At 34.6% G+C, this 26,876-nt stretch overlaps 1 protein-coding gene across 2 annotated transcripts in view; it reads right to left on the bottom strand.

Annotated features, from left to right (window-relative positions):
• bsk (mitogen-activated protein kinase dJNK) overlaps nt 1-26,876 on the bottom strand; it is a 66,127-nt gene that overhangs the window by 33,880 nt on the left and 5,371 nt on the right. Inside the window, exon 1 of one of the 2 annotated variants that reach the window (XM_065367642.1) lies at nt 844-853. The exons of the other annotated variant lie outside the window; for it this stretch is intronic. The gene's annotated coding sequence lies outside the window, so the exon portion shown is untranslated. Of the gene's footprint in view, nt 1-843; nt 854-26,876 lie in introns of those variants that run through there. 2 annotated transcript variants of the gene reach the window in all.

The raw sequence follows: 26,876 nt of genomic DNA, 5'->3' as shown, positions 1-26,876 counted from the left end.
GCTCAACAGGATGCTTTGGTGTTTCAAGAAATGGAGCAGGTCTGATGAGAGATGGGTATTTTGCAAGTAGTTGAGAGTAGGCATCATCTGGCTGAGAAATAATGTGAACACCAGAGGTACGAGGTTTTTTACTGGTGCATTTTACGGTGTGTTGGCCAGATTCGATTAATTTTTGTAGTCGTAGATCAGGGATTAAGTTGAATTCGTAAAGAAAATCGGCGCCTATTATTGGTCTGTCTACATCTGCTATGATGAAAGTCCACTCGAATTTCTTTGAGAGTCCTAAATCAATTGTACGTGTTTCGTATCCGTAAGTATTGATGCGACTATTATTGGCACCAAATACTGAGAAAATTGGAGTTAGTTTTGATTTGTTAGTGCCGTTGAATCTCGAATAGCGTGGAGGTAAGACAGAAAAATCTGAACCAGAATCGATTAAAAATTCATGTTTGGTGGTGAGGTCACGAACATGTAGGCGGCGAGATGACGAATAATGAGGTTGGTGTGCCGCTGCCACGTACCCCCGAGTTAGTTTCCCGAATTGGCCCCGGAGCCACCAGCTCCAGAGGTTGGGTTGGGTGATGGAGTAGAATTTACAAATTGGCAAGGCTGAACGCATTTAGTAGCTTCTGCTCCAAATCGATAATGATACCAGCAGTAACGATAATTTCTATTCCTTGATTGAGAACGATTTCTTGGTCTGGATGGAGATCTTCCTCTTGAGGGTGAGCGTTCCCTGGACCTACTGTCTCGGGAAGCAGTTAAAGATGCAACTTGCTGAGTAAGTTTGTTCAATTGCTCAGTTATTTTATCCAAAGTTGGGGTTGGAATTTCAGGAACGGCAGGTGTAGAAATACTAGCGATAGAGCCTGATGAATTTCCCATAATTGAGTGTAAGGAATCAGCCATACTCGCCAGTGAGTCCAGAGGTACTTTATGGATGCTGATATGCTCCTGCATTCTAGGAGGTAAACGTTGAATCCATAATCGTTTGACTAATTCGTCATTGTAATAAGGACCAGCGAGAATTTTCATATCATTGAGAAGAGCAGAGGGCTTTCGGGTACCTAGCTCTACTTTTCTTAACAATTCGTCAAGTTTTTCCTCCTCTGAAACTTTATAGAGGGAAATGACTCGATCCTTGAGTTGTTCATAGACTATGGCTGCAGAAAGTTTTGACTCTAAAATATCACTACAACGACCAAGTACCTCAGGAGGCAACTTAACAGTGATAGTGCCTAATTTTTCCTCAAGGTCATGAATTCTGTGTGTTTTTAATTGCCTTTCAGCAAGAGTATACCATAAGCCAGGATTTGAATATAAAAATTCAGGCAGTTGTATTTTATCTACTCTCGTTATGGTCGGAAATGTTGGTCGATGTAGAGAGAATATAGGATCCGAAATAGGAGTTTGTTGTGGAGTAAGAATAGGCATACCATTCGGATGCATGGTAGTAGGAATACTAGTTGTAGGAGTATTTATAGTTGTGCTGGGTGGTGCGGTGGTATTCATTTTTGAAAACAAAATTTTTCAATTGTGAAAAAAAATCAGAACGATCGAAAAAAATTAAAGAAATTAACCGGAACGAAAAATGAACGAAAACGAAAAAAAATTCAAAGGGGAAAGCAAAAAAAAATACTAAGCAATGAAATTTCTAAAGGTCCCGGGTTTCGGCACCACTTGTAGGACTGATGGGTCGCGGACGCGTAAATATCAACCTACATACACTGAATCGTGTACCTAGCCTATATACCTAAGTACCCTAGGTGCCGGCGCGATAATTCGCACTGCTAGGAGGGAGCGGGCGCGGAGATTCGCACTGCCGAAGCGGGCGCGAAAATACGCACTGCTATTGCTGGCGCGAAAGTTCGCACTGCCAGAGGCTGGCGCGAAAGTTCGCACTGCAGGGAGACTGGTTGCGGGCGCGATAGTTCGCACTGCCTTAGGCGGGCGCGAAAGATCGCACTGCAAGAGAGAGAGAAAAGATGAAAGAAGCAAGAGTGTACTAAGCAGTAGAGAGAAGCGTATATTGAAGAAGCTGGACACGAATGCGTAATGTAAGCTAAATACAGCTTATATTTATATGATTTCTTTAAAACTAAAGAACCAATGAGCAACGAGAAGACCAACCGTAAGGTGGTTTTACAATAATTTTGTTTGCTCGAATAGGGAGCAGTAAAACGATCGCGACAATATTTTAATGACCGTGACTAAATATGCCTAAATACACGGCACACACATACACGCATATAGAGGGTCGCTCTTTACGGTATTACGTTTGAAACAAAACCACATACGTTTGGTCTTCTTGTTGCTCTTTACGGTACTACGTATAGAATAAAACCCTACAAATGTTTCAAAAAAACTGAATTTTTCAAAAATATATGCTCTTCTCCCACACTAAATTGTCAACAAAATCGACTACACTTGAGAAGAGTGAGAGGAGCAGTACATTCCAAACGAATGTGGGTATTCTGATACGAATGAATATACAAATTCGATAGTTTAAATGACCTAGACACGTTCTACAGAGAGCGACATTACAGCAGAAAATTTCACTGGTCGTATATTTATAGTGAAAAGTAAATTTCGATACTTATTTATCGAGGAAAATAACGCGAATAAAATCACCCCAATTCCCGAGTCGATCGTTCACATAAAACGAAAACTTTACACATAAACTAGAGCTTATATATACGAGTATAATTCAACATCAGATATGAGCACGGTTCTTTTAACGCGACGAAATATTCATCAATGAAGTGTTATTCTTCTCGTATGGATAATTTTTATAACCAAAGAAAGATTTCCTCTTTTTTTTCTGCACGGGATATAAAAGGCAAAGTGGCGTCGTTTTTTTAACGTTTATGAGATTTTCTAAAAAGCTGAAAAAAAAATATACGAGGTGAGTATATTAACGATTCAGAATTCCTTTCCGAACAATGTTCAACGTCAATTCCACGACCGACATGACGTTTTACTGACATGCCGCATAGCACCAGATACACTTTTCGTATAAATCTAACCTTGTATCTAAAGAGGTTACGGGTTGAAAGTTGATATAAGACTTATTTCCAAGAATACTCGTATAGGGTGTTTCGTCGAGTAGGTGCTCTATCTACGTTTGTTACATATGAATACTACACATAGCGAAAAGCAATTGTTATTTATGGCGTTTAATCACTCGATAACGTAAACGAATTAGAACCGTTCATTCGTTTTTAATACTACGACGGAAATGTGGTATTGACATTTGAAATTTACATCAATATAAAAAAGATTAGATGGAAAATTGAAGTTACACTTAACGTCGTACTCAAATAATTAATGAATGTACAAACAGGTATATGTTGTTCTTCGGTGTAAATTCGCCAATCGAGTGTTTGTGTTGGAAGCTCGAACTTAATCGAGAGATCTCAAACAACTATTTCCTTCGTAAATACTACAAGAAAGATGTCTACGATTCTAGCCATCTATTGTAAAAGTTTGAAGGTTGCTAAGCTACAGTACTGATGATAAGACTTGTTGAGACTAATGCAGAGAATATTGTAGTGGGTGTTTCAGTCCCAAGTACATACTTTCCTTCCGGTGATTCAACAATGTACTATACAAGACTATAAATACATAGGTTCGATGACTCGAAGAATGATGAAAAGGAGCAGAATATTATTCACCAATGTACCGTAAGATTTTCAATTATGTACAAGAACGTAATCCATAAGCCGGGTAATGAAACAGAATATAGCATTCGAAAATTTTCAAAAAAGTTACGTTTACGATCTACTGAAGTTCAAAATTCAAGGAACTGTGAGCGAATTTTTCATTACTTTTTCAACTTTTAGCACCGTCTCATAAGATGCAGAATTTTTTTTGAAAAAATTGTTCACTAAAACATCCGAAATAGTCAAGAAAAAAATTACTAACAAATGAACTGAAGAGAAGGCAGGTGCAGAGGAAAATTCTTTGAAAAATCTAAAAGTTGTTTCTGCTGAGTTATGGCTCATTTTCAAAGTAATTTTCGCCAAAATTTTTCAATCAGAATTCTCGTTAATTTTTTTCAGCTTCTATGACCTGTAGGAGTGTAGGTATAGATATAATGTGAATTAAAAACAAAAAAAATATCGGAGGATGATGACCAAATTTGTTGGAGATTTTCATTTTGAGTCGAAAGTCATTCCAAAAAATTTTTAGTTCAGGTGCTCCTGGAGGCAAGATATAGGTCCTCAAACAGGAGGTATTTTCGAAAAAATTGTGTTTTTTTTCATTCTGGCTCCTATAATCAATCTGTTTTGGAGAAACGATCCAGTTCCAAAAGACAGGTTATGCGATTCTGCATCCAACTGGCACATTTCCATCAAAATCTAAGACCACTTTTAGGGTTCTACTGAGCGGTAAAAAATTGAAAATTGCTCATTTTTAGATAAATTTGTTTTTTAAAAATATTTTCTTCTCAAAATGTTTTGCATTAATTATACAAAAAAATCGAAACATAATTTTCTGAACCTGAGAAAATATTTGGGAATATACCTGTTGGTGCCAATTTATAGACTTTTCTTTTTTCAATCACAAATTCATAAAAATGTAATTTTGTAGTTTTATCTGGACTCATGAATTCGGACAAAATTGCGTTTTCGCAAGGCTTCTTGCGATCTTAAGGGGCTTAAGCAGTGCCGGGTTGTTTTTCTTTTAGAATTTGCAAAACTCAGCACCTTCTAATTTGATGTTATTTTGTTGAATATTGATGTAATTATACGATAACCTAGTGATTTGTGATATACCCAAATACACATTAATACTCGCAAATTAACTTCTACATTCTGTTTTATTCATGGATAAACAAATTAAATACGACTACTCGCATTTTGGGAACCCCTAATTCAACTTCCCAAGATTTTACGACAAGCGCAATCGATGGATTTTTTTATTCGTTTGCGCTTTCGAAAAAATAAAGGAAGAGCAAACGATGTTTTCCTCACCACTGTATCCCCAAATACATATTGCCCCGGTTTCAGAAATGATACGTTTCGATGTTTTCGTATAATTAATGCGAAATATCGATCAACGTCACCGTCATTTTCACAACGACAAAGACTGCGTACAAAACGTATTATGAATGCATTGCTCGTCGAATCACCCTGTACATTTATTTTCATAAAAACGATCCGAGCAAGATGAAACATCTCAACGTTTTCTTCTACAAACATAATGTACGAGTATATACCAGCAGCAGTCCATTTTCACATCGGCAGAAAAGTCATCACCATAAAAAGGCGTTTGTTGTATCGTAAAAACACTACGAACGTTAAGCTTTACAGGTAACCCTATTCGGGGCTCGTATATGGTTTTTATTTTAAATTTATCGCATTTCACATTATTTTTCCGCACACACCAACCGTCAATTTGAAACTTTATTCGAATCGTTTAAGCGATAGCAAATGGATCTCGGATGAGTTTACTCGTCTACCATTGAAAAATGAAAGAAAAAAAAACAACCCACTCGGTCGTATATTCTGTGTACTTCAATACGTAAATCTGACAACGATTTCACAACTAATACGATATTTTAAAGAAAACTCTAAAAGAAGAATAAAAACTTCATATTAAGTGCATTTTAGAGTCTCAAGTACGCTGAGACATAACTGGCTGGAAAAATTCAACAAAATTTGTAAACGTAGAACGTCGATGTAGGGAAACTTTCGATCGAAAATTTTTTCTCAATCACTACGATTCGTTTCTATAGAATTTGAAAACTTGACTCGTTCAGAAATAAGTTACTTAGAACAGTACGCGAGTAATTTTTAAATAAATGAACAAACTTCCAAGCAGTTTTAAAATTCAATCAATTCGGGTATTTTAAAAAATTCCCTTACATTTTTCTCGGATTAAAGCCTCAAGGGCCTACGACACACTGGCTGAGCAAATCTTTCTATAACGCCGAGACAAATTCCAACTACCATTCTTTTACATTTACAATAGGTACATAAAAAAATATCCAACTTTTACACGCCATTTATTTCATTCCTATGAGCCATTTTCTCAGTTTTCTTTTTCAAACTATCCGAATCAAACTACGGATAACTGAATGATTGCAACGTTCATCATTGCAACATCTCATCCAAAATATCACTTCAACTTTTAGTAGATACTATAAAATGTCTCTTAAATCATTATCAAGTCGTACGCTATTCGTTATGTATGGAAAACTGTCGAGCAAAAGCGTGTATGAATTTTCAGCTCCGTAAACGTTCTCAAAAAAATCCATTCAAAATTTAAACGAGTCGTTCAATCTTTGAAAGAATCAAACACTGCGCCACAGTATGAGTTTTCATGATTAATGGTCATCAATTTTCAAACACTCGCGATGAAATATTTACATCGTTGCAAATTGATACGCGGCTTCTTCAATCGACAGCGCAAGTGTAAACAAACTCTCATACGGGAGAGCTTTTATTATCCACCCCACATTTCGCAGCGGGGTAATCTCTCTTAAGCCGCTTTCACACTGGAAATGCGCTAAAAATAACTCGAGTTACGGAAAAGATCGCCTAATCGATGGATTACAGTGCAACCTTTTCCATACAAATACACCTAGATCGGATCCCACGCATTAACTGAATCAAATACCAGTTTTGAAATTATTCTGCTCATTTTGGACTCAGAAAGTACTCCAGCGAAAACTGATCAGCAAGAGCTAAAACTTCCAAAGATACTGAACCACAAACAAAACCAAGAGGAACCATTTCTTTCATTTTCAAAAATTGTTTTTTTTTTTCAATACCTGCACAATTTCATCGTCTTTGAAGATATGAATGAAAATTGGATAATTTTTCTAAACAGATTAAAAAATTGAGTTCTTTGAGCTACCGAAGTTGATTTTTCGAATTCAAACTTGGCCATAGGCACTCAAAAGGGCCGAAATGGCCCCCGAGTCTTTTAAGTTGATATTATTTGCATGGAAGGTGAGTTATATCAAGAAACTTCCATGTGGAAAGTTTCAAAGCCCCAGCCTCCTTTTTGAGAACCCCCCTCCCTCTTCTGAAATTACAATGGAAAAATTTTTATCGGCACCATGAGAACCGATTTTTCTAATTTTCTAGCATCTAGTAGATACTCAAAAGAGGTATTCCCAAAAAATGTTCACCCCCCCCTCCGCTCATATGTACCCCTTAAAATGGAGTTGACTTTTGACAATATTGGCACAAAATGATATATTCGGCAGTTGGCAAAAATTGGTACCTACTTTCTGGATGTTTAGGCTAAAAAGCTGGAATTTCTCAGCAATTAGGCGAATATTAGGATTTTTTGACGATTTCAACAAAAGGAACAAGTAAATTTCTGAAACTAAATTTTACTAGATTATTTTTGTTCAAGTCAATGTGAGATGTCTCTAATGTAGGCTAAGATATTTCGATTTTTTCCAAAAATTCTTCTATCAACTTTTGAGGTGTCCAACCTAAAAAAAAATTGATTCTAACATTTGTAAAGTTTTTGATTCTTTGAAAATTAAATCTAGTAATCTATTCAAAAAATGAAGAGAAAGGGGTTTTTAGTTTTCGAGGGTAAAATTGAAAAATGTGTTTACTTCATTGTTTCAAAGGTTACTAGAGTTGCTATTTTTCAGAATATCAGTCCGACACCTGATAATGAATTACCAGGAGATGGACGTTTCAATGAAAGGTTATACTTTCGTGATTTTTAATTAAGATTTCAAATAATTTGGGGACACTTAACTTTTCCTTCTTTTAAATCATTCAAAATAAAAAAACATTAAATTTAAAAATCAATACCAGTAAGAAAAAATTTTAATCTGGAATTTTTCCAATACGTACGTCATTTAGAATTAGCTAAGTTCTGTTCAACACAGTTCCCTTGATAGCAAAAAGAATAGCATGGACAAAATCATAAAACACATTTTTGTCTATTTTTGGTGTCAGCAAATCAAATAAAGACATCTTCATTCATCAATACCTACGCCATTCAATCTGCCGATCTCACCCTCACCCAAGCTTTCTCGTTAAGTCTGTTCGAGCAAAAGTATATCGATTCTAGTACATAACTTTTACGTCAGCGCGAATCGTTGACAAATGTTACCAAAACACGACATCTCGTTACAATTTACTCGTCTAAAAAAAGCGACAAAATTTTTTCGAGCCGAAAAAAATCAACCATCTCATGTAGAAATTGTACGTACCAGCAGCGGAATAATAACGATTCGTTCAAAATGCTCGTATCTACGTACATCAACTACTTGAGAAAGCAAAGCACACACATAACCAACTATTGCCAAATTACATGCATCTATCGATTGCGTTAAGAAGTATAAGTATATCGTCAACAATGTCGAATGAAATAACAATGACATACGATAAAAGTTTCTTTTCCGTAGCTTTTTCCATTCTTCATACTTACTTGCAACGAAAATTACGTCGTAAAAACGCGTAAAAATCCATTTCCAAACGTCATTATCAACAAATGCTTTTCATCCAATTACTACTCTTGACATCGTCTAGCGTCTTTGTCGATTTAATCGATAAAAATCGATGCATCTGAAATACATATAACCCATTCTGGATTCTTTTCGTTTCGTTTTTCTCCTGCGGCTATGCTAGCTCTTTTTCTTATTCTTTTCTTATACTTTTTTTGTTTGCTGTAAAATCATCCTTTCCTTCTTCGCTATACGTACTCGTATTTTCTTCGAAACGAATCCATCGGCAAGTATCGTTTATTTTTCTCCACACCGCGCACTGCACGATCAGCAAATTAAAGTGCCAAAGTAAACATCTCGTAATGATAAAACGCTTCACCGAATTTCCCAGGTGTCAATTTTCATTTAAAAATACCTCCGCTGTTCACTTGGAAAGCGCTAATATTTACAATGTTTCCTTAATAACGCGAACGTCGATGCGGATACCGACCTTTTAAATCTCTTTTGTCGAATTATTAACAATGGAAAAGATCGCGCTTTTACGCGCCCAAACAAAATAAATACCACGTATTATACGCTTAATATTCAGATCGTAAAATACGAGAATAAAATTTCGGCGAATGGGTTTTATATATTACGCTATTATGTCAAATATGTAACCGAAGTATCATTTTGTCGTTTAAATTGCGAATTAAAAGAGCCATCAAATTCTTTACGACTTTCTCGACATGATTAATTTCGTATAAATCTTTTATACCACTTTTCTCGATTCTTTCGCCAACGAAGAGGATTGTTTCATTGAAATTAAGACGATTAAGACGAGTTAAAATGGTTTAAACAATAACGTAGGCAAAAGAAAATTATTTTTTTCAATGAAGAAAACTTTTATGACGTAAAATTGTCCAGAATAGTTCCCTCGACAATTCGAAAAAATTTGTCTCGAATGAAAATCAAAAAAAGACGATCTTAGCAGACCATCTGAACTAATCAGTTGTTCAAAAATTATTTTCATCAACAGCCACGGTTTTTATTACGTCAAACCATCAAACGTGTCTTAATCAACGCCCTCTTACCTCGCCAAAAAAGTTTTCATCATTTTCTCTCTCAAAGGTTTGATTTTACGATGAAAATACCGAAGTGTTCTTTTAATCCGTAGGTACTTTACCTACATATACTAAATTTCTTTCATCCTTTCAAAGCGTTCTTCTCTTCAACTATCAACAAATGAGAAGGCACAGGAATTTTACAAATTTCCTTTGGCTTCAAGATCTCTCCGCGCTTTGTTTTACAAGCAAGGTATACTCAGAAATTTTTTTTTCATCGGTATGACGGTGTCAATGCTTGAAAAAAAATCAGAAAAAAAATGCTGGGAAGGAAAATATGCTGAAATTTTGCAAGAAATCGTTGACTCATTGGTATGAAAAATTTTGAGTTTGGGAATTTCGAAAAATTAAACACAAGTCATGCACAAGTAAGAGATTCAATGACGTTACGAGTTAAAACAGGAGACAAGATCATCTAGTAACATGAAACTCGCAAGAAAACTAATTAAAATCACATTCAATTGATAAGTTCTAATAAACTAATGACGTAAGTAAGTTCACTGTAAAACTAAATGGAAAATAGATAAGACTTGAGAAATTTGAAACAGTTGCACATTAATCATAAATGATCCACCGGAATAAGAATGATAGCAAATGTAATACACACGTTCTTGTACCTATTTAGCTATTCATCTACCTAATTATCGCCATTTCAGTGAAATACTCAACCGTAACATTCTACTGAATCTTATACCATTATTATTTTATTAATCCATCATCATAAGAAAAATCAAATCAAACTATTGGGCGAAATGTTGCAAAAAAAAAGTAATTGAATAGCGAGATGAGACTCAATGTCTAAAATCGCTTCTTACCAAGAGTTGCGAGCTCAAAAATGAAAAATGAGGGTAATTTTGGGCTACGAATATGACCTCCTCCTTTCACAGGCAACAGGAGGTCAAAAAGGGAAGCACCTCAACCGAAAAGGGAATCGATAGAGGACCTCAAAATACATTACGTCAAAATTTCAGGTGCTAAAATTCATTTTTCGATTTTTAACGAATTTTTAAAAAAAACTATGTTTGGGTCAAAAATTGAAAAAAATAATTTTATACAACTGACCCAAAAAGCTGAAATTCGGTTTGTACTCTTTTTTTTTTGACCTCCCGAGTTGATTGGTGATTTTATTTCGACTGTTCTAAAGCCTATACTTATAGGTAGCTGATTTTCATTTTTTTTTTTTTTTTTTTTTTAATAAATAGGTAAGTACTTACAGGAGAAAATTTTGGATTAGGACCGACACAAAAAAAATTTGAAAATATGTACCTAAAGTGGTCGAATGGGTGATAAAGATGGTGAATTCGAATTTATCAGAGCTGAATTTCATTTTCACCATACATACAGCATTTTTTTAAAAATCTGCTCGAGGCTCCAGAATTTTGATTTTTTCACTAGCTAGGGTACTTTTGGTCCAAATTTGAATAATTTTCAAAAATTCGTCAAAAATCGAAAAATGAATTTCAGCATTTGAAATTCGGCTGGTGGTGTATTTTGGAGTCCTCTGCCGATTCCTCTTTGTCCACTTTAAAATGTTTTTGCCGATTAGGATACTTTCCTTGTGAGTAATTTCTTGAGAAAGTTTCAACTCAAGATTAACCACATAGGTAGGTGCTTAGTGCTTACCCACTTACATTTTAACAAAATCGAATACCTGCGAATTTTTACTTTCACACTCTTTTTAAAAGAAATAAAACCGTAAAAATGAACTGTAAATTTCTGCACAAGTGTTAAATTAATTGAGGGGTCCGAAGATGAACAGTGGAAAAATACTTGCAGATGTAGTGCTTTATCTCACTGATTGAATTGACTTGCCGGAACTACATAAGATTTTATTTTGAAACGTACACTTACATTAGAAGATTTAGTTTAGGACTAGGTTACTTATTGAAATGAATATCCTACCCTTCAAAGAACCCTGTTCACGGTTCATTTTTGCTCGCACGATATTACTTATTACAAACTCAGCAAATTTTCATTACTTTGATAATCCTAAACGTCTTCAAAGTACAACTTACCCCTTTTTCAGATACAGTTAGTGATTGATTGAAATTTTGAACAATCCGAAAACGACGTTTCTTTTTCAGTCTCAGTCTTACTGACAGAGGTAAACGTGCCGAGTAATTAGTAACTGATGCAAGTTTTCACTGTCATCGAATTCTTCTACCACATAAGAGCACATGTTTCACGTACAGGTGTATCACCCATGTACGAGAATTGAGAGATATTCCGCAGTATCGTATAATTTAACGAGAAAAATGTGAGAAGGAAGAAAAAGACACTGAAGCTGAAACGCCTCGTAAACTTTAATGTACCCTACCTAATGTTCTAAAAGCCATTTTACATTTAGTTTAGGTTTTTTTCCCATTCTGTTTCGAATTTCGCCAGCTTTTTCGTTGCGGTCAGGTGCACATTAAGATGTCAGCATATTACATCCATCTTCTAGCGGCGTGCTTTTCTTTGTTGCGGCATTAACATCGAACTAGGCCACAGCATTTACGTTGCGGTTATATCGGGTGATTTTACAGAGGTAACTAAGACCACGTGGCACCGGCCAACATGCCGCCCCGCGCCCCGCCGGTTCATTTTCTCGCAACGAAATTAAATCTCCCCTTTTCCCTGTATAATTCGATATTGTTCTCGTGTTGGATGGTTTTACGGGTATCGAGAATATTGAGAAATGTATAATGAATTTGATACGACACGGCTTGACCAGCCTGACCCTCAAGGGTGGCGAGTGACGTTGTGAATGTGTAGGATGGAGCCCGTGGGATGATAGATTAAAGGGGCAAAGAGAATACCTATGCGCCAGAGTGAAAGTTTTGAAGTTGAGGTAGAATAATTATTAATGATAAGGGTAATTTTAATTACAACAGCTCCTTCTGTTATTCTTTCTCATTTACATTCCCACTGCTAACTAATTATTATAAGCACGAGATTGTTCGATTTTTTACTTGTAATAATTTTTACCATCAAAATGTCAAGGTAGATATGAAATAATTCATTTTAGTAATCTTCGGACGAAACCGAGCTCTATAAGTTGATATTCGGACTCGACGTCTCCATTAACCTTAAAAAGGATATGTCACGTGGCATAATTTGCTATCAGAGCAGAGAAAAGATTTAAAAACTATTATTAGAATTTTATCATTTATAACACTGAGAAACATTAATGAAAACGATACGTGGAGAGGAAAAGTTGTTGAAAAGTTCTAGAAAAAGCGTTTTTTTTTTTTGGATATTTTGCTTTGCATGGCCTTCCCCAATCAACTGAGAGAAAGATCATCCACATGGAAAAATTCTAGACAAAATTTGATGTTCATTGGCGCAAAGTGCAAATCTCTACCTATTATGGTTCTCGACTTACAAAAGATTGAAGTTTCCAACCAACATCGAAAAAAAAAATTTCAAGCCGGCGTACGTCACTCGATGGGTCGATGGAAGGAGATAAAGCACATATGAAACGCCCTGTATAATAACTCGAGGCATTTCTGTGAGTTATCCATTAAAAAAGTGCTGAAAATTTTCCTTTTAATTTCCTAAAGTTCATTAAAAATCAAAAAATGAATTTGGGCAGCTGAAATTTTGGTTATATGAGTGTTTCAAGGCATGCTCTTTCAAAACATAAACATACCTTACATTCAAATCGAAGTTGGATTCTTCAATAGATCCCCTTGTCAGTACTCAATACAGAAGGTTGGCAAATATACAGGCACTTCAATGTGCAGCATTAGCTGCCTTATTACCAGATAAAAGGAGGTAGGTCACCTGTGAAAGACCCTGTATAATTCAAAACATTTTAAGGAGAGATTAAGGGTATAGTTTCAACAGGTAAATTGTGATCATTGATTTTGATACAAAAATCATGTGACCACAACACCACAACATCTAGGCAGGACCACGTCTTGAGGGGTTGATGAAAAAACACTGATATTTTTTGACACGTAATTCTGTAATGTGTACCTACATCATGGCTAATAATACACTCATAAAGGGAGTAGCTATACCTGTAAATTAAAAATGTAGATAGCTTTTCCTAGAACAGACCACATAGCAACGCCATAACTTTAAAATTCTCTTTAGGACTTCGGCATCTCTCGTCAACGCTAGAAATAATTTTATATACACTACAGTGAGCTCAGTAAATCACATACCTAGGTTAAAAGGTACCATCTTGTACAATTTTTTAAAAAGAACTCGAGTAAGTAATTTTTTCTCCACTCAACTCTTCACTTTCATCAAACCTTCAGACACAAAGGTCTATAAAAAGTCCTACGATATGTTTAAAAGCCCTAGATTAAGGTGATAAGTTTAATCTGTATATTGTGAGAAGGTATTAGAACGGTCTCGGAGAAAAGTACACGACAACGTCGTCGTTGTCGTCGTCGTGGTTGTCGTTGGGTTTTACGCACGAAGAGTAGAAAATTCGCTTTACGAAGGTGAATTAATCGAATCAATTTTATAATTACCGCAAATAATGAACTTACGAATGAACGCTTATAGGATTAAATGAGAATACACCTCAACTTTAATCGACTCGTTAAAAAGAGAATTACTCGCAAGATTTATTCGATTGATAACTCAACTCAACAAGCAATGGTAAGGTTTTAATAAAAAACAATTTGCATAGGTCGTGCGGCTTTTCGATTCGCGTGCGAACTTATCGATTTATTACAATTTACGTAATCCTTGTCGACTTTATGTATTTAGTGGTGTTTTTAATTTTAATAATATATATTAACACCTCGACAAATAAAAATAGCACATGAGCGAGCAACGATTTTCATGACGTTGGTAGGTTGAGGTAGGTATACCTACGTAATTTTTCAAAGGCAACCTAAAAACAGGCTTAATATTTATTTTCCAACTAAAAATTCCTTCGTGTTGTTTCAAAGTAACTTTGGCATTTTGTTTTCTAAATTTATTTTACAGGTTTCATTTGTTTTTTACAAAAAGTAAAATTATTCATTTGAAGTTTTCAAAACGTGAAAAAAGACGGCGAATGACGCGGACGTTTTTATGAAAAATGAGATATTAATGCGTTCTCAGTAATAAGTATACGAATTTTACGCTAGAACTGATGGTAAATTTTTTGAAAATTTTCAAAAAGAAATAAAGGTCGTTTAAAAGCACAACGAAAAATTTCTAGTATAATTTTAGAATCATTTGCGGAGATGAACATGAAAGTGAATTTTGGACTCCACTCGGTTAATTTAAAGCTCGACAATAGTTATTTCTAAGAACGGAAGGGAGGAAGAAATGAAGGGAAGGAGGCTATAATGAAACAATCTACATTATTGTACTTCAATTTCGATTTTTTTTTGTTCAAAATATCAGATTGTTCGCCTTTATGCACATCTCCCTCCATTATTAATCAATTTTCCCTGTGATTGACTACAAAGTTAATGATTTAAAAATACGTATGAGTACCTAGATACTTGAATGTCTTGAGGATTTTTCGAACTTGGGTCAAAATATTTTTAAAAATAATTCTGAAATTTGGCTGAAAAGCTTAAAAAATAAATGTTCTGTAACGATTCGTCAATGCACAAAATACATTTTGTAAAAAATATATCTAAGTAAATGGAATGGAATATTCTTAGTATTTTTTCCATCACAGATTTTTTGGGATAAACTTCTGCGAAGTCCTTTAGCTTGAATTAATTTTCATAGTATTCTTGAGGAACTAAAAAAGTTTAGAGCCGAAAATTTTACTCATTTCCCCTCCTCTCGCTTTCCTAACCAAAAAATCATGACTTTCACATTTAAGACATCCATATTTACCAGCAAGTTCACCAGAAATTTTGACATTTTTATAATGCGTAAGAGTTTAGAAACCACGAAGAGAAAATTCAAACAAAAATCTAAAAAGTAAAAATTTTTCTCGAGATATTTTTCTGAAAAAAAAAAAAAATCGTACTATACATCTATACTATAAAGCTGCAAGAAAAATAAATAGGTACCCAAAAAATACCCGAAAAATCGGAAAAAAATTCCCAGCCCGATCTATGGCACCTACAGAGCTAATTTTTTTTTAATCGACAGCTCAACGTCTCTAGAATATAGGAAAAATACGCGGGACAAAAATTTCAGAACTACAGGGCCCAAATTTTGAGTTGAAATGGGCTGTTTTTGCCGTTTTTTCGATTATTCTCAAATATATCAAGAACGAAAAAAGCTAGAGAGGTGGTTAATATCTCATTTTAAAGAGCATTAAATTCTGAACATTTCTCTCGCTCACATTAACCCTTTAGGGTTCTTAGTTTTTGAGCTATTTTGAATCCAAATTTGAATTAAATTATCTCGAAAACTAAAAATGCTAGATGGGTACTGTAAACGAGGGAAATGTTCGAAATTTCATGCTCATAAAAATGGTGAAAACAGATTAGCAAAAAGTTCATTAGATCGCGCGATATTGATAGTATTTGAGGCATTTTAAAACAAAAATCCGTTAAGAGAATGCATGTGTGTATACACACCCACACAAGCACACACATCATTACCAACGTACGCGACGACACATCGCGATGCATGTCGTTATGTTATACCAGACGAGATGTGCGCGCGCATGCAGGCGTTCCACCCCTCCAAAAAATAAATTTTTGCATATGCAAGGATTATGCAAATGGAATGGAATTCTGCTCTATGAAGCTAGAAATTATTATTAAAATTATCATAATTCGTGAATCTGTCTTCAGTGCTTTCGTATTTTATAACATTGAGCATTCAGTTGGAGTGAGTGGTGTGCTTTTAAGAAGCGAGATCCTCGAGCGAACGAGCAGTCGAGCGCCCGAGCGAAGAGGTCGTGAGCCGGGGGTCTGGGCCGCTTCTAATTTATATAAACAAGAAAATAAGCTGAAATTTAGTTCTTTCCATGCATTTGTTCTTCATTGACGGTGTTTTTGAGTCATTCTAGAGCTACTACTAAGCAACACATTTTGGAATTTTTCATTTCCTTCAAAATATGATTAAAACAAGGATTGAAACCAGGTATAAACGATTTTTGAAAAATGCATAAATCGCTCGATAGAGTCACATAAGAGTGCTAGTTCAAATATATACCCGCTGAATTTCTTTCGGCCCCTCTTGTCGGTCATTCTAATCGAGGAATTTTCTCCAAACTTTCAAAATAAAAGTGTTACACGATATGAGAAAAAAGACACGAGCTCCAATTAGACCGTCACAAAGAAATAAACAATTTTAAATAAAGCCTCGCGACTTCATTTCGCAGTTTCTCATCACATTTTCAATTTATGAAAAATTTCAAGTTGTTAATTTTGAAATTAACGAAGTTTTAATTTGTTCGTCGCTGAAAAATTTCTACAGCTCAGATGTCTAAAACAAGGGACAAAACTGACAGAGAACAAGTTGACGAAACTGCGACTTGGTAAATTAAAAAAAAGAGAGATAGACGGACCATACATTAGAGAAAGAAAAATCGAAAAAAAAAATGGAATCTCGAGTGAGAAAATTCAGAAATAAATAACGAGTTATGAAACTGGGTTTTCAACTGGTGATCATTTTTTAGACCTTATATCCCAGCAATAATTCTCTTTCGCAATGACTTTTTTGATCAGCAATTATCCAATCGTTGACAAAACCTTGAAAAATATACTAAAAAGTCACGCTGGCCCAGCGAATCAGTCCTTTGACTGTTATCGAATTCATGTTATATTACGACCTCTCCTCACCCCTATCCCCACCACTATTCCCTCAAGATTAGCATAATGCTATTATCGTATTGGATAAAATTATATTCACAGCTCGATAGTCTCTTCTCATCGAAATATCAGCGGGAGATTAATTTAGCGTAAAAATTGGAAAAACCTAAGCCCCTCCACTCTTTCTGTAACACGAAATATGAAATTTTTCGCAGCTTATTTCGACGACATAACAGGCCGCTCGTTACATAAGCAATTTGGTAAATGCGTCGAGAAAACCGCAAAATAAGCTGGCTTTCGTAGTACGTTTCCTCGGAGGAAGCCATCAATTTAAATAATTTTGCAAAACGCGCGAATTCTTAGCTGAAAATATTCCCCAGTAAACGAAATTCATGTGCGGTTTAATTTGCATTAGAAATTTATATCTTTTTATGCTTATCAATCGAGAAGTAGAAACTAAAATTTCTGCAATGGGTGGAAGACATTGACTTTAACTGATTTTTGATTGTTGACTTTGGAAAAAAAATTAAGTTTTTTTTTGGTTAATTTGTAGCGTTATAGATATGGTTTTAAAACAGTTTAGGAGGTACACGGGTTCAATTATTTTTCATCATTTCAACCCTTGAAATCTTTTTTTGAAATTTTCGGGAACATTTTCCACACATGTATACTCATTACCCACACATCACATACTACGATGATTATCCATATACTTGTGTTGATAAGTAAAGAAAAATGAAAAAAATGGGACGAAGGGGACATGATGAACACGTGACGACCACCGAAGGAGAATTTTTTAATCAATTTTAATCGATTCGCTTTCCAATTATCGTCTTTCCAGTTCGCCACATCTGGCGAAGCATTTCCAACAATTCTTTGCTTTTCGCTCGCTCTTTCGCGCTCTGCTACAAAAATTCCAATCACGTAAATTATTCCTCAACGTTTTTCAAATTGTTTTATTATATGTATAGAAACCGCGCGCGAGAAAAGCAGGACGCCAAAGGACAGCGATAAAGAGAAAAATCCCACCTTTTATATAATTTTTTTTCTTTTACGCCGTTATCTTCAAATAATAGATATAAAATCTTATCGTACATATAAAGAACCGCTTATGGATAAATTTTTTTCAATTTTTATACATCGCGACCTCGTTACTCATTTCACTCATGCTTGAAATTACGTAAAATTGGATAAAGTGAAATGTTCACGCGGCGACACTCGTCGCTTATTCCAATTCATTCGAAAACAGAGAGGTTTCAAAAGGTACGAAAATTTTATCCATTCACACTCGTATTTACGAATCCACGTATCCATCCAATCTTTCAAAGAAGAAGAAGTTGCGGCATAATGTAGACATAATTTACAAAACAAAACGTATTTTACGGTCTACGAAGCGGAGGCTACGCCGAGATAAATTAATTAGTCGTAATTAACGATTCAGATTTAATTCGGGGCGCGATATGTTTTGTAAAAAGCATCGACAAAGTGTTCGCATTCGGGGAAACATCGCTCTGGCGTACATAAATGAGAGATAGGTTAATATTTCAAGTGCAGACTTTGGTTCGAGAACGATAGCTGCGAAGAATTTTAATTCGATATTCACCATACGATAATCTGCGAACAGTGAGTGAGTGCTTTTGAACGTAACAAGCGAACTTAATAATTCATCGAGTGAATTTCAAGTTCAAATACTCGACAATTTTACTTCACCTTTTTTTTTCTTTCGTTCTTTCTTTTTTTCGCTACTCCCTTCATCGCGCGGCTTCAACAAATTTCAATGCACCATAATAAAGGGAGGAACGAGAAGGGAAGAAACGCTACTTTTATTACGTTTAATTTTTGATGATCGGTGCTCGTTTTAAATATTTCAAATAGTAAGGAAAATAGGGATATAAAGTAGACTAGGTATCTATTACACATTAACATTGTGTTATTCGTATCTAACCTCGAGAAGATATACGTACCTATATTGAGTATAGGTAATTGAGGGAAATTTCTCGATGCACAAAGTACCTACATAAAATTCTTTTATTCGAAACAGTTGATAATTTTCATTATTCTTTACCAATGCGATATAGGTAACACATTCTTCGATGATTTCATTTTTTTTTTTTTCATTTTAAAAAAATGCCAAAATTCAATGAAATGTCAAAAAAAAATACTAAAATGTCTAACTTACTCATTCGTATTATTTTACTCTTACAACATAAATTTGTACTCACCTGAAACACAAAAACAAAATAAACTGTAGGTTAGTGAATTGTCATTATTTTTCATATCACATGCAATTTTATTTAGAAGGCAAATTGTAATTTTTCAAAGGCATCCACTTGACGTACAATACAAGCCAAGATAAATCGATTCAAAGGAGTACAAAATATGGTATTAGATTCCTAGGTAATCCACACTAGACCAAAGTCTTGAAGTGAACTGCTACTTTCTTAAATTACCAAACGTATTAACATACTTTATAATTCCTTGATACTCATACCACCTTCTTCAATGGTGTGAAAGTTTGATCAAAAATTTTCTTTTGAACTGAAACTCCTGGAATTTCGTGGTAACACCCTACAACGATAATAAGCACCGACCAAAGTTATAAATGCTGAAGTTCATTTTTGGCTTTTCCAGAGTGATTTGAAATTTCTGAAGAATTTTGAAAGCTCTCTGGAGACTGAGGCTCCAAAAAAGTTAAAATTAAAATTGTTGTCCAAAAGAGTGACACAGACGATTAATTGCCGAAAAACCGCTCGTTACAAACCTTCTTTGAAAATTTGATTTTTTTTCCAAATTTTTCTGGAATAGACAAATTGGTCAAAAATGCATTTTTGAACTGACACTTTTAGAATTTCGCGGTAACCATCTAAAACGATTGAGAAGGTGCCAAATAAGCACCGACTAAAGTTATGGGTCCCAAAGTTCATTTTTGGACTTTCCAGAGCGATTTGAAGTTCCTGGAGAAAATATGAAAAAGCGTTGGAGGCTCCAGAATCGCCTAAAACTAGTATGTTGTTGATGTGAGGGAATTGAATTGGAAGGAATTATTCACATTGGTCCACTTTGTTCAAAGTCGCCCTTTAACAGTTTTTTTGAATTTTTTCAAATTTTCAAAAATTCACCAAAATCCAAAAATGAACTTTAGATCCTGAAATCTTAGTAACATGGATTTTAGAACGTGTTCTTTCGATCTCCACTTCGTTCAAATCGGAGAGATACCAATTCAACAAATTTTCTCATGAAGTGAAATTTATTTTGAAAGTTTACCCCCAACTGACCATTTCCAAATTCACAAAACAAATTCAAAAATACCCTCATTAGTTATGTAGGAGTACAATCCAAGTCCGAAAACCACGCATAAAAAAATATCACGCTTCGCATCTTTGCCGGAAAAAATCCACTTTGGTAACGCTTTCAGATACCAAAGTATACTATAAGTAAGTCTAAGTAGCCATACATTATTCATAAAAGTTTCTTAAACAAGTTAATCAATTTCAAGCTCAGACACGTGATCATCAAGACACAATTTTCATTCCAAAATTACTTACTCGTTCATCGTCTTTCCCACGCTTTCCAAATAAAAAAAGAAATCCGATCGAATATTTCGCAACGGTAAAATAAACTTTACGATATGTTATTTTTTTGTCTGGAAAAAGCCCACGGCTATTTCCAACATAATGCACGTGTATATTTTGAAAGATTTTGGCATAGACGCATGAGAGGTGGTGGATGTGGGTAAAATGGGGTTGTTTTCGCAAATACTCGTCGTACCACAAACGACCGCATATACTCGTGTGAGAGGATACCGTATAGGTTAAGCACACACTACAAATACGAGTACCTACGTCTATAGCTCGTATACTTTCATAGCGTAAGGTGCATGCACGTTCCCGGTTCCACGAATAATATAGCGATGGAGATTATTTGAAATGGCCAAGATACCGACGACCATGTTAAAAAACATTGCGGAGCAAGTTTTCCGGAAAGTCGCTGCCAAGTTTAAATCGATTAAATAAATTATATATACGACTAAGTAAGACGACGGATATGAGAAGATGGGCAACGCGACGCTTGTGGTGTATTTATATATGCTAAAGCAAGTCTCTGATGAGACGAGTGGTCACCGTTGTCTAACTATGAGTGAGTATAGGGGATACGAAGGAAAATATAGGTATTAGGATGCACATTATTTATTCACAGTGGAATTTTTTCACACTCACTTCTCCCAGTTGTTCCTTCTTAGGAGAAAATGACTTTTATGAAATGTCCCTTCCCTATAAATTATGAGTGTAACTTGTACTGGTGCTGCTATCAAAACCGCCATTCTAAAATAACTAGGTCTAAAACATTGATCATTCAAAATTCAGGAATACGAGTATCTCAATTCTCGTAGATTCTTTCAACCGGAAGCAACCTAGAAAATGCTTTAGTTTCTTCGTAAAAGATTTCCGAATTTCGGATTCATTTCCATGGGAAGAAGCTGAACAATTTCTAGATCTATTTTCGTATATGAAAGAGACTAAGTTTATGTTTAACTGTTTTCAATTTTTGAAGGTATTAGTTTGAATTTTAGATACAATTTTAAACCACTCAAAGTAATTGAAGATTTTTATCGCAATTGCCAAGGTCGACGCAGAATCTCAAATATTATCTTTTGGAACTGAGCAATTCTTTTCAAAACAGGTTGGGTAGGGGCTGGAGCAAAAAGAAAACGTTTTTTTTTAAAATGCCCCTTCTGAAAACCCACATCCCCTCCAGAGACATCTCTTGACCTAAAATTGGGTGGCTTCCAACTCCCAAAATGAAGGTCTCCAATCTCCATTCCATTCAATCGAACTCCTCCGAATTTTTTTTCGCGATCTACCCCTAAGGTAAGCATTCAGTAAATAGCAACATTGACTAGTGAAACATTTTAGGTAACTACAAAAATGTTATGTTTGTGCTGGAAGTTGCTTATCTCATATGTGATCTGTCACGAGAAAACCAGGTTAGTGTCCAAAACGTAAATTTTACAGGACGGGCATTTGAAGGTTTGAATCTATGTGTTCGGTGATCTATGATTCGTAGGTCCATGAAACTTGTACCACTTTTGGCCATAAGGGGTGCCAACATAATCTGACATTTTTTTCAAAATCAGGGTTGCCAAAGGCCAATAATCGAAATGTCCCCAAATCAATTTTTTCGTTTTTTAAAAATTTTGCGCCAAAAATTTCGCGAAAACTACTAAGAATGAATAATTATTATAAAATAAAGTTATTTATTGAGTTTTTCAATTTTTTCAAAAATTTTGTTCAAGGTGAAAAGAGTTGATTTTTCCAGCTTAAGCCTCATTCAAATTTCAATAAAATGGCACTAATTCTCCAAATGTGGGCCGATTGCCCCAAAAATTTGCATATTGACTCCCCAGAACATACTTTTCAAGAAAATCACACAAAAAAAATTTTTCAAACTTTTTTTGTTGTTGCTCTATTTTTTTAACCTTGAATTTAGGGTCAAAAGAATCGTTCGCGTACGTTTTAACCACCACAGGCGGATTCTGCACACTAAGTACTACCAATATCCATAAAAAAAAACAAATCGATTTTTTGGACACTAACCTGGTTTTCTCGTGACAGATCACATATTTTGAAATGGCATACTTGCAAAATGGTGGTAAAGTCTCTTTTCCAAAAAAGGGTATTCCAGGGTAAAATTGGTGAAATTCTCCTGTCCTCGGATTTTTGAAATTTTGATGAATCTATTTCACCCGAGAAATACCCTTTCAAATCCTGGATATGTTTTTCGTTCAAGTTGACATAATTTCAAATAAAAATACTCAAAAGTCTGAAAAAATATCAGAAAGTTATTTTTGAAAGTTTGACGTATTCTTAGAAATTCAATGATTTTTATTGTTTTTACTTAGAAGTCAGTTCTGATATGCTGTAATTATCGGAAATTATTCAAAAAAATTTCAAAGTTTTTAAAATTCTGACATGATGTTGAGAATTTATCAGAATTTCTTTCAAGTTTGTAAAAGTCAAAGAAAATATGAAAATTTCAGAAATTGGTCATTTCATCGGGGTTCAAAAACCTGAAGTAAGTATAATATCTAGAATTCATCATGATTTTTTTCAAGTTCTCAAAAGTCAGACGGAGTGTCTATCGGAATTTTTTGACTGAAAATCACAACCTTTTCACTACTTTTTTCACTAAGTACCGTATCTTTCAAAAAAAAAAAATCACTTCCTTCCAAAATATTTTTAACCCCCCCCCCACAAGGAATTTTTTTTGTTTGAACTTTGTAATTTTCTGTAACATTGGAGTAAGTACAGGTTTTCATAAATTTGAAATCAAATTCAATTATTTTGTAAACATTGTTATATTTATTGAAGTTGTTACAACTTCTCATGTGTGGGTACATATGCTAAAAATACAAAATGAGCCCACTTGAAAAATTAACAAATCAACTATTTGAGAGAAAAAGTAAAAAGTAAAGTAAGAGAATAAAATTCTTTGAAATATGAAAGTTAAAAGGTTTTTTTAAGCAGTGATTTTTCAGGGTGTCTTGTCCAAAAAAATTTCAAAATAAAAAAGCAGGACTTTAGCAGGACATTTTTTATACACTTCAGATTTTTCAACATAGGGAGGAGGTGGACGAGGCAAAATTGTACATAACAATTTTGGCATTTCCAATGTCTTCAAACATCCCAAGATTTTTTTCAAGCAAGCGGATATCGAGAATATAATTTTGTCATTTCACTTTTTGATTTTATTTTCACCTTTAAAGTTCTTGTTAGGTACTTAATATAATTGGGCGAATAAAGAACATTTTTCAAAATGAAAATCAAAAAAAAATTAATGAAAAATTTGAACAACATTTGGAAAAAAATACACCAATTTTTCGAAAAAGCTATTGAAAATTAGTATTTTGAGGGGTATAAAAATTGTTGTTTTTTTGGGTAACGAATGAAAAAGTTTATTATTTTTGTTTCAAAATTTTAAAACATGAATGATTATTTTTAAAAAAAATCGAACTTGAAAAAAGCAAACGAGCCCGAGTGATGCAAGGCCAAGAAAGTTTTCAAAAATTCATGTTTCAAGAAGTGAAAAAGCAGTTTTTTTATGGAGGTAAGGGAAGGGAGTATTTTTCTGATTGAAACTTTGAACATTTCTTGAATTTGAACAGTAAGTTTTGTATATCGAAAAAAAAAGAGCAAATACCCCGAGCGAAGCGAGGGCAAAAGCTTTCAAAAATATGGAATTCAAGTTCTAAAAAAGTCAACAAAAGAGCCATTTTCTACAAAATTTTTATTGTGTTTTTTTTTTCATTTTTCACTACCTTTTAAGCAAAATTGCTGAAAATCACTACTTTTTCACTACTTTCACTACCGACTTTCAAAATCACTACGTTTTCACTACTTTCACTACCACCAAGACACCCTTAGGTATGTACTTGATATCAAAATGTCGAATGACGTGATGATTAATTTTTTGAAATTTTTGACATAATATTAGGAACTCTGCAGAATTTTTTAAAGTTATCAAATGTCAGCCAAAGGTTTTATGGATCAGCTGACGCGGGTCAGCGTCTCGTTTTCCTTAAAATTCAGACATAATGCGAAAAATTCAAGAATTGTTTTCCGGCTGAAAGTTGACTTTTTAAGTATGCATGTATTGTATGATCAAGTCCTTTTAGCTGGAATCTCAATTTATTCTTATTTCCTATTAATATTCATCTCAAATCAGGAATATATATTTTTTTAAAATTTTAAAAGTTATAAATTATAATCAATAATATTCCAAATTCAGGGGTTGAAATTTCCAGAGCAGAATTCTCAATTTTTTTTCAATTTTGAAGGATTCGGGGTCAAAATTTACCACACGGGGTCTTGAAATAAAAAGAAAATCGAATATTCAAAATTGAAAAATTAGTCGCCTCCCATATACTGCAAGTGAAATCATATTACCACAAAAAATACATCGTATCCGATAAAATGACGTCTAAAAAGCAACAATTCACTTCTAAATTTCGTTTAATCATCGCCAACTTGCACGAGTGGGACGATATGGGAATTGTAACCCCTAAATCTGCGCATTTATCGCTTTATGTATCTACAAAAGTACACGGTATACACAACGAATTTATACCAAGAAGGTTGGTTGATACGAGTAATTTACAAGCTCGAAATTTCCACTCAGTTGGCGCGTTTCTTACCGGCGTCGTGAGTAAAAAAAGCCATCTGTAACCGCAGTAAAGGTCGACATCGACGTTATAGCATAGAAATAGGCCAGTATCGCGCCACCGTCGTCGTCGGTCGCCCACCCTCGTGTTTGTTTCGCGCCCCGTAAAACCAAACCCACATAAAAACTTATCTCAAACAACAAATTTCACCTTGTTTAAAGCGCACAAAGCAGCACAGGTACGAGTACGTCGAGATACGGACGCCCTTAGGTAAATTCAGCATACCTACCCTGCAATCATGTAACGCCGACGCTGTAAAAAATTCATACTGCAAATACTTTAAGGGCTCATTCGTATACATATTCAGGCTGTTTCTGCGTCGTATAGTACATACACGTCTACGTATACATTATCTAAACTAGATAAAAATCCCGAAAAATGAACGTACCATTAGATTCGTATTTCGTGCCCCGCGCGAAGAAAAGTTTTCCTTTGAGAGACTGGCGCCATTCTATACGTAGCGCGAATAAGCATTAACAAGTAGTATATACGGATGATTTATAAATAAATACGATCTTTTAAGACGCGGTATTTACACTCGATTCGAATAAATCTCATTTCATACCATTATATCCTGTTCGTGGATACCATTTCTAAGGTAAATTCTCGCAAACGTGCCCTGATATAATTATATATATAAGTACCTAGATTGCTAATTAGAATTCGTCTGCAGCGTCGAATGTTTGTAAAACGATTTGTAGGGCGTTATGTCAGCGCCATGCGCCACGCTTTTGTCAAAGCTCTACATATTTTGTTTGCTACTGAATGGGGAAAAAGTTACATGTTTGCGTATTTTCTAGTCAAGTCCTCCCACCTCTCTGCTCGCTCTATTCGTTATACATAAGCAAGGCCACCAAGAGCCACTATGTACATAGATGAAGCTAGAATGGAAGGGGAAATTTCTAAAGTCTATATTAATACGACGAGAAAAATTGCAAAATGAAAAAAGAAAATGAAAGCATAGTAACGAGTTAGTTACGATGCGATGCTTTTAGAATCGAGTTTTCTTCATTTATTCGTATAAGTAAATATCAAGTACAGAAAACTGCGATGTAAAAAATTTACAAGGTTTTTTATAATCTTACTATGTCGTTGTGTAAAAATATTGAGAGGAATTGGAGAATCTGGGCCCTTAAGAAAAATTCACAGGTATCAAAGGGACACCCAGCGGTTAAAATTCGAGGTGCCGAAGTTCATATGTTAGGAGAGATGTGGTCATTTTCTTTACTTACTGATCCTGCATAAGACAGCATTACTAATGTAAAACAAAAACTTGCAAAAGTTGCGAAAAATTGAAAAATGAATTTCATCAGTTGAAAATAAAGGATGTTATTTTTGGCTCGCTTTCAATATTCAACCTACCAAAGTTTTGCTCCAATCCGAGATTTTGAAGTAAGGATTTTCTCTCACGAGTGAATTGAATTTTCTTATTTTTATTTTTGTTTTGGAAAATCAAAAGATTTCATTTTCAG

Source organism: Planococcus citri, chromosome 5 (assembly GCF_950023065.1).
Source record: "Planococcus citri chromosome 5, ihPlaCitr1.1, whole genome shotgun sequence".
Taxonomy (NCBI): domain Eukaryota; kingdom Metazoa; phylum Arthropoda; class Insecta; order Hemiptera; family Pseudococcidae; genus Planococcus; species Planococcus citri.
The sequence above is the reverse complement of the archived record's forward strand: the minus strand, read 5'-3'. Positions and strand labels throughout refer to the sequence as shown.